The sequence below is a fragment of the Lipotes vexillifer genome, unplaced genomic scaffold, assembly GCF_000442215.2.
Source record: "Lipotes vexillifer unplaced genomic scaffold, Lipotes_vexillifer_v1.1 scaffold31, whole genome shotgun sequence".
Taxonomy (NCBI): domain Eukaryota; kingdom Metazoa; phylum Chordata; class Mammalia; order Artiodactyla; family Lipotidae; genus Lipotes; species Lipotes vexillifer.
Genome location: NW_006792454.1, coordinates 3,045,249 through 3,052,839, shown reverse-complemented (window position 1 = coordinate 3,052,839; position 7,591 = coordinate 3,045,249). Strand labels below are relative to the sequence as shown.

Here is a 7,591-nt window from a genome sequence, read left to right as displayed (position 1 = left end):
TAGGGAAAGTGAGAGTCAACTCTTTTTTGAAGCTTTTGCCTATGAAGAGAAGGAGTGGGAGAAGTTCAGGAGAGAAAACAAAATCGAAAGTTATCTTTTTGGCTGGTTTTACTTTAAGTAGAAATGAGTGAGATTAGTGTGTTTTCTGAGTTGGAAAGAGGGCAGAGAGGAAAAGTTTAAAGACATATAAAGGAAGAAACAGGAGGGAAACGTAAGAAGTATAGTATTAGCATTTGTAGGTTTCGTTTTAAAATTAAATTATTAAAATTAAGATTTTTCTTTAAAAAAATGAAACAATAAAAATTCCTACTCTGCCTTTCAATCAACAGGTCTTCTAATGCATTTGTAAAAACAAGCACTTGTAAATTTATTGTGAAGCAGCCCAGAAGGACATCTGCAAAGTTGAGCAATGCTTCAAACTTGAGCAAGTCTGTGGGTAGTTAGACCGCATAGAGCATAATGGCACCCTAGCTAATGTATACTCCCCATGTGACTGCTCCACTGACACCCGGTGTATTGCTCCTCCACACAAAGCTGTGAGGCAATCAAGGAGGGAGTTTAGTCACTATTTCACAAACGAGCAATCCTGGATGGTAGGTGACATACCCAAGGTGCCTCAGCCAGGCAGTGGTTGATTTGCATCTTGATGCTCCATCTCCTCATTTCCTGGCCAGAGCATCTTTAATGATGAACCCATTTGCTTCCCTGGTTGTAATCCCTCTCATCTGTTTAGTCTTACAAAGTGCTTTGACAACCATGGTTTCTTTTATGGTTTTTTTTTTTTTTTTTTTTTTTTTTTTTTTTGCGGTACGCGGGCCTCTCACTGCTGTGATTCAGGAGGAAAGACTAGGCACGTTTATTCTTTTAAAAAATAATAGTATTTCCCTATTCCTTTAAATGCATTATTTAGGAGCATTTTGACCTTATATCTTCTTTGTTGTTCTTCCTAACAGCAATGTTAATACCTGTTGAGTAGATATTGTCATATCCTCATATCCCTTTTCTAGATGAGGGAACAGAGTTGGAGAGATTAAGTGACTTGCCTAAAAGTCTACACAGCCTGCCATAGATTGTGAACTTATCGGGTCCCTTCTCTCCCTTGGGTAGTTAATGAGTTGTACTGGGGTCTCTGTAGTCTGGTTGTCCAGCCGTGCATGCTCCTTGAACCTCTGGGCTCCACACAGCTGAATCAATAGGCCTGACGCATGATGGCCTGGAGTTCTGGAGTACAGATGCGATCTTGGATTTGCCTGGGAAAGAACCCTGAGTACTCGCACACACGTTGGTAAAGGTCTCTGAAGAGTAAACCCTGACCCTGCTACCATTCTGTGCCTATAAATCTTAAGTGTTTAGTTTTTTCTTTGAAAGAACTGTCTCTTTTTTGGCCTAAGTGTAGAGCCAGCTGAGTTATCGGTAAAGGGGTCAGATCAATAGAGATCAGACTCCCAGCTTTATTATTCCTAAAGACTGTATTGGAGGATGTAGATTAGATGCCTGGAGAAATGGGCTTTTGACACACCTCTGAATGAACTTCAGGTGCTATACTGCAAGCTTCCCTGGTGAGGATGGTGAGGGTTGTGGGGTAGAGCCTGCCCTTCCTAGCTCACCGCACTGCGGAGAGTATAGATTATACTGTACCCACTTTCCCTATAGGAAGGGGGCCAGGTCACTTATGCCCAATCAGGTAACTCCTCTCCTAGAAGAGTAATGCAGAGGTGCGAGTATTATGCAGAGGACTGTTATCCAGCCAAGGCCAGCCTCAGGAAAATCTGAGGCGTGGGAGGAACTATTCCTCCCTCACAGCTGTTAACTTTCTAACTCATCTGTGAATTTCCTAGGTAGCTCCACCAACATTCATAATGCTTACCTATTACTATTGAGCCTTTATTACATAGAAGTGGATTTAAAATAAGTTCGTATTAGAGATGCATTTGGACAGTTTAAAAGTGTTAACTATTCGATTGGGTGTGCACTTATTTTAAATAATTGATTTATCAAGTAAAAGAGGCAAGGAACTTAGAAGTACAGCATTATTATATGTTGGTTTTTTAGACTTCTATTCATTTTAACACAAATCATAAAAATCCCCTCTCTGCCTTTAAGCAACAGTTCTCTTGAAGCAGATAGGGTTAATATTGGGTCATTAGATTATGTGCAAAGTGTGGAGAAACTTTGCCAGGTCATAAAGTATGAGTGTGTATGTGGTTCTTATCAGGCAAGGTTGGGCAGTTTGATACTCTTAGATAATTATACTAATGCCTCAGTATATATAAGTGCTTATATTTTTATTTCCATGAGCATACCTGATTTTTATAACTACCTTATAAAGTAGTAACAGCAGGCTTGACTATCCCCATCATACAGATAAGGAAACTTAGGGAGGTAAGGTGGGCTGTTCAAGGTTTCAGAGCTGGGAATTGGTGGAGATGAAACTTTTTTTTTATAACACTACTTTTATGTTTTAAAATCTTTATAAATCAAAATTTCATCATAAAAGTGACATGAACAGAGTTTAATATAGAAAGAGGAGAAAAAAAGTCACCAGTTACCTCTCTACCCAACATAGCATCAGTATAAATTGTGAATTCTCAGAGGACGGAAACAACATCTCCAGGTAAATAACTGAAAATGGCTTTGTGAGTCTGAGCTCTGGTTATCTAGGACCACAGTTTTAGTGGAATTAGTACATAAAAAGAAATTTTTGATGGAGGGTCTTGAAGCAGAGGGGCTTCTGGGCTCTTGAATGCAGTAGAAACTTTTTCTGGATGCACTTAGCAAAGAATCCAGAATTCCTGTCTGCCTGCTGCTGGCTTGATCCCTAATGGCCCTCTTCCCCCTACACTCCTGCCCCCATCCTCAAATCTTCATAAATAATAAAATTCTGACATGTTGATTATCTTATAGGGAATATAGCCTTTATGTTCCAAAGGGCTAAGTTTTCACTTCTGTTTGCACCTTATAGCCAGTAAGGTTTTTTTTGTTTTGTTTTATTTTTTGTAATTTGGGTTTTTTTGCGTTCCGCGGGCCTCTCACTGCTGTGGCCTCTCCCGTTGCGGAGCACAGGCTCCAGACGCGCAGGCTCAGTGGCCATGGCTCACGGGCCCAGTCGCTCCACGACATGTGGGATCTTCCCGGACCGGGGCACGAACCCGTCCGTGTCCCCTGCAACGGCAGGCGGACTCTCAACCACTGCGCCACCAGGGAAGCCCCCTTGGCTGTTTTTAAATAGTTGTACTCATCACTCTAGTCTGGTTGGACAGATGTTATGAGGCTGAGCAGGAGGGTTTATGTGGTAAGTGTGGCTGCCATTTTAGGTCCTTGATTGAAAGGGGCAGTGTGATTGAACGTCTGTTTTAGGCAGAATAGTCTGAGGGTGGTGTCCAGAAAAATTAGTATTATCTGGGAGCTTGCTGAGCCCACGCCAGGCCTACTGAGTCAGAAACTCTGGTGGTGTGGCCTAGTGGTATTTTTTTAACCAGCCCTCTGGTGAGTTGAATGCACACTAAAGTTTGAGAGCCGCCTAAGCACAGCTGGTACTAGGAAGGCATTCTTGGAGACTGTTTCAGAATTCAGGCTTGAAGTGGTGATAGTCTCAGTTAATGTGGCAGCAGTGGGAATGGAGAGAACAGCTGACCCTGAGGCATGTGTGAGAAGGCCTAGCTGAGATTCCACTTGCTCTCTTGGTCATTCTTTGTGGAACACATGGTAGCACTGGTATTCTGGAGGGGAGGGGGGTCTTAATTTCACGTGAACAGGTTAGTAAAACGCTTAGAAGGGTTGAGTTCACTGTGTTTGGAGGTGCCGAGTGCCCACTTCTGTTTCTCCCTTTGAGCTGGGCTTGCAAGTGCATCCACCCAGGTGCCAGTGTGGCCAGCTGAGATGCAGAGGTGGCTGTTTCTGTGGCAAGGGGACCGGTATCTGTTCTCAGCCCATTTCTTGGTAACAAAAGATGAGCTGTACTCTGAGAGAACTGGTGGGAGTGGAAATTAAGAGAACAGATGAGAGGTAACACTGAAACACCTAATGGTTGAAGGGAAGGGGTGTTGAGGGAGGGAGTGGGGATTGCTGAGCTAAAAATTTCCTTTTGTTCTTAGAATAAAGTCCATCGGGTGGGAGGGAGGGAGACGCAAGAGGGAGTGTATATGGGGATATATATATACGTATAGGTGATTCACTTTGTTATAAAGCAGAAACTAACACACCATTGTAAAGCAATTATACTCCAATAAAGATGTTTAAAAAAGTAAATTAATTAATTAAAAAAATAAAATAACATTTGCTATTTAAAACAAAAACAACAAAACAGAACAAAGTCCATCTTCTCCGCCACCATGGTGTCTGTTCTCTGCCTGCTTTCTGTCCTCATTTCCTCCCACTCTCGGCCTTGCTCTCACCGCATTCCCAGCTTAGAACCTCCCTTCTCCCCTCAACCTAGGTACTCTCGTGGCGGCCTCTATTCTGCAGCACTTGGATGTCACCCTTTTCAAGAACTTTCTATGAGCATCCTCATTAATGTTGGGCCTCACCCCACCCCCTTCCCCAACCAGTTTCTTCCCCAGACCACTTATCCCAGTCTAAGATGATCTTAGTTACTGGTCTCCTTGTTTTAAGTCTGTCCTCCCTCCCCAGCTCTTCCACAGCCGGGAACCCTATGGGTCTGCTCAGTGTGTATCCCCAACACCTAGAAGAGTACCTGGTGTGTAGTTAGAACTCCATAAATATTAGCTGAGTGAATTCTAGGTAGAGATTTGATTGCGGGGGGCAGGTAGGGGGAGGAAGTAGGGGGAGAAATGTGTCTGTAGACACCAGGCAGCAAATGACAGCTAACTTGGCAGGCAGTGGAGGTGAAACAGGATAAATCCAAGAGATGTTCAGGAACTAACACTGACGAAATTTGGAGCTGGACTGATATGGAAGATATTAAGCAATTTACTGCTGAAAATTTTTCATGGGAGAGGTTGGTGAACTCCTAGCATTCATATTTGACCTCTTCATTCACTAGAAACTTAAGGGCAAAGCAATTCTGTTAGTATTAGGGTTCTTCAGAGAAAGAAGACCAATAGGAGATATATCGAGAGGGAGAGAGAGAGAGAGAGAGAGAGAGAGAGAGAGAGAGAGAGTGATTTGTCATGGGAATTGGCTCACGTGATTATCAAAGCCGAGAAGTTCCATGGTCTGCTGTCTGCAAGCTGCAGAATGAGGAAAGCCAGTGGTGCAGTTCAGTTGAAGCCCGGCAGCCCAGTAACCAGAAGCACAAGAGAGGGGAAGATAGACGTCCCAGCTCAGAGAGAGAAGAGATCACGCGTTCCCCCTTCCTCTGCCTTTTTGTTCTATCCTGGCCCCCAACGGATTGGCTGATGCCCACCTACATTGGGGAAGGCCATCTGCTTTACTCAGTTCACCAATTCAAAGGCTAATCTCTTCCAGAAACACCCTCACAGACACAAAAATAATGGTATACCAGCTATCTAGACATCGCTTAGCCCATTCAAGTTGCCTTAGAAAATTAACCATCACAAAAAGAGCTCTCCAGCTAACCCCTTTTCCAAGAGCTTGTCTCCTTTCTGCACCACCCTGGAAGAGAGATGCTTTCAGGTCCCAGGCATAAGGAATTCTGTTTCTGAACGTCTCGCAGAGCAGCGCTCTATCCCCCCAGCGCATCCGGCCACTCAACAATACTTACGGGGTTGTAGTATGTTCTAGATACAACCAAAGGCCCTGGGGGCATAGCAGTGACTAAAACAACCTCCTTGCATTTATATCCTAGAGAGGGAAGATAGCCAAAGAGAAACAGGTCCACAAATATAGGCACAAGATATTTTGGATGGTAATAAGTGGTATAGAGCAGACAAAACAATGAGAGAGGTTGGGCTGAGGTCAGTGAGGCAGGTCTTGAGTTGGTGCTTTTTGAGCTGATATCTGAATAACAAGAAGGAACCAGCCATGAGAAGGCCTGGGGGCAGAGGGTGGGTGGTTCCCTGCAGCACCTTCAGAACCCACTTCTGGAAGATGAGTAACTGAAGTGGGATTTTTGTTTTCCTGCTTAAAAAATGAATATGGAGAGGATGGTGGCACAGAAATTCAACTTGCAGCACTTTGAAATGAATCATGGTACTGCTTATTTCCTTACTGACATACTTTCTTGTTAAAAGTTGTTACACAAAACAATTTTACAGATGGCTGTCATTTTAAAGGGCAGAATTTCTATCAATCATAAATAATTAACATGAGTTTCAAAAAAGGGTAAAATCATGACTCATACACATGTAAAAATGAACAGATGTTAAAAATTTTACTTAACTCATTAATCAGGGAGAGAACTAGGCAGATGTTAAAACAGATTTGAACGAGATATCAAAACAGCACAAATTTATATGGAGTAAAGGAATGTTGAAATGAATGTGCAAATTCAGGCAAAAATAGCTCCTTCCACAGTGGAGGAGGGAAGTCGATTGAAGGCCAGGACAGAATTTACATGTGTTAAATAACAAGTCCAGCTGACTAAATTGGAAGATCTAATTGTCTTTATTAAACTCTTTGTGAATTGGGCAGCATCCCATCTAGCAATAGAAAGGAGCTCCTTCAGGCTGCAGGAAAGGAAAAGGTTTTTGAAGGCAGAGAAGAAGCAGGGGAAAGAGGAAATTAATAGCAAAGAATGCATTGTTTTAGGCTAGGTTGCCCTCCTAAGGGCAGTGGAAGGGGTCTATCAGTGGATTTCCAAGTGCTGTTCAGGAAATTCCAGGTTGGCTGGTTATAGGTCACATTCTTGGAGAAGGTTGGAACTGTAATTAGGTTAGCTTTAAGTCCTGGTGGGGCTTAGCATAAATGACTCCATTTTGCGCCTGTTGTCCCTTTTCTTAACATCTTTATTGGAGTATAATTGCTTTACAATGGTGTGTTACTTTCTGCTGTATAACAAAGTGAATCAGCTATACATATACATATATCCCCATATCTCTTCCCTCTTGCGGCTCCCTCCCACCCTCCCTATCCCACCCCTCTAGGTGGTCACAAAGCACCGAGCTGATCTCCCTGTGCTATGCGGCTGCTTCCCACTAGCTATCTGTTTTACATTTGGTAGTGTATATATGTCCATGCCACTCTCTCACTTTGTCCCAGCTTACCCTTCCCCCCTCCCTGTATCCTCAAGTCCATTCTCTAGTAGGTCTGTGTCTTGATTCCTGTCTTGCCCCTAGGTTCTTCATGACCTTTTTTTTTTTTTTAGATTCCATATATATGTGTTAGCATATGGTATTTGTTTTTCTCTTTCTGACTTACTTCACTCCGTATGACAGACTCTAGATCCATCCGACTCACTACAAATAACTCAATTTTGTTTCTTTGGCTGAGTAATATTCCATTGTATATATATGCCACATCTTCTTTATCCATTCATCTGTCGATGGACACTTAGGTTGCTTCCATGTCCTGGCTATTGTAAACAGAACTGCAATGAACATTGTGGTACATGACTCTTTGAATTATGGTTTTCTCAGGGTATATGCCCAGTAGTGGGATCGCTGGGTCATATGGTAGTTCTATTTTTAGTTTTTTAAGGAACCTCCATACTGTTCTCCATAGTGGCTGTATC

At 42.8% G+C, this 7,591-nt stretch overlaps 1 protein-coding gene across 1 annotated transcript in view; it reads left to right on the top strand.

The window, feature by feature from the left end:
* The window catches only part of TTC39B (tetratricopeptide repeat domain 39B), a 135,131-nt gene that overhangs the window by 70,972 nt on the left and 56,568 nt on the right, over nucleotides 1–7,591 (top strand).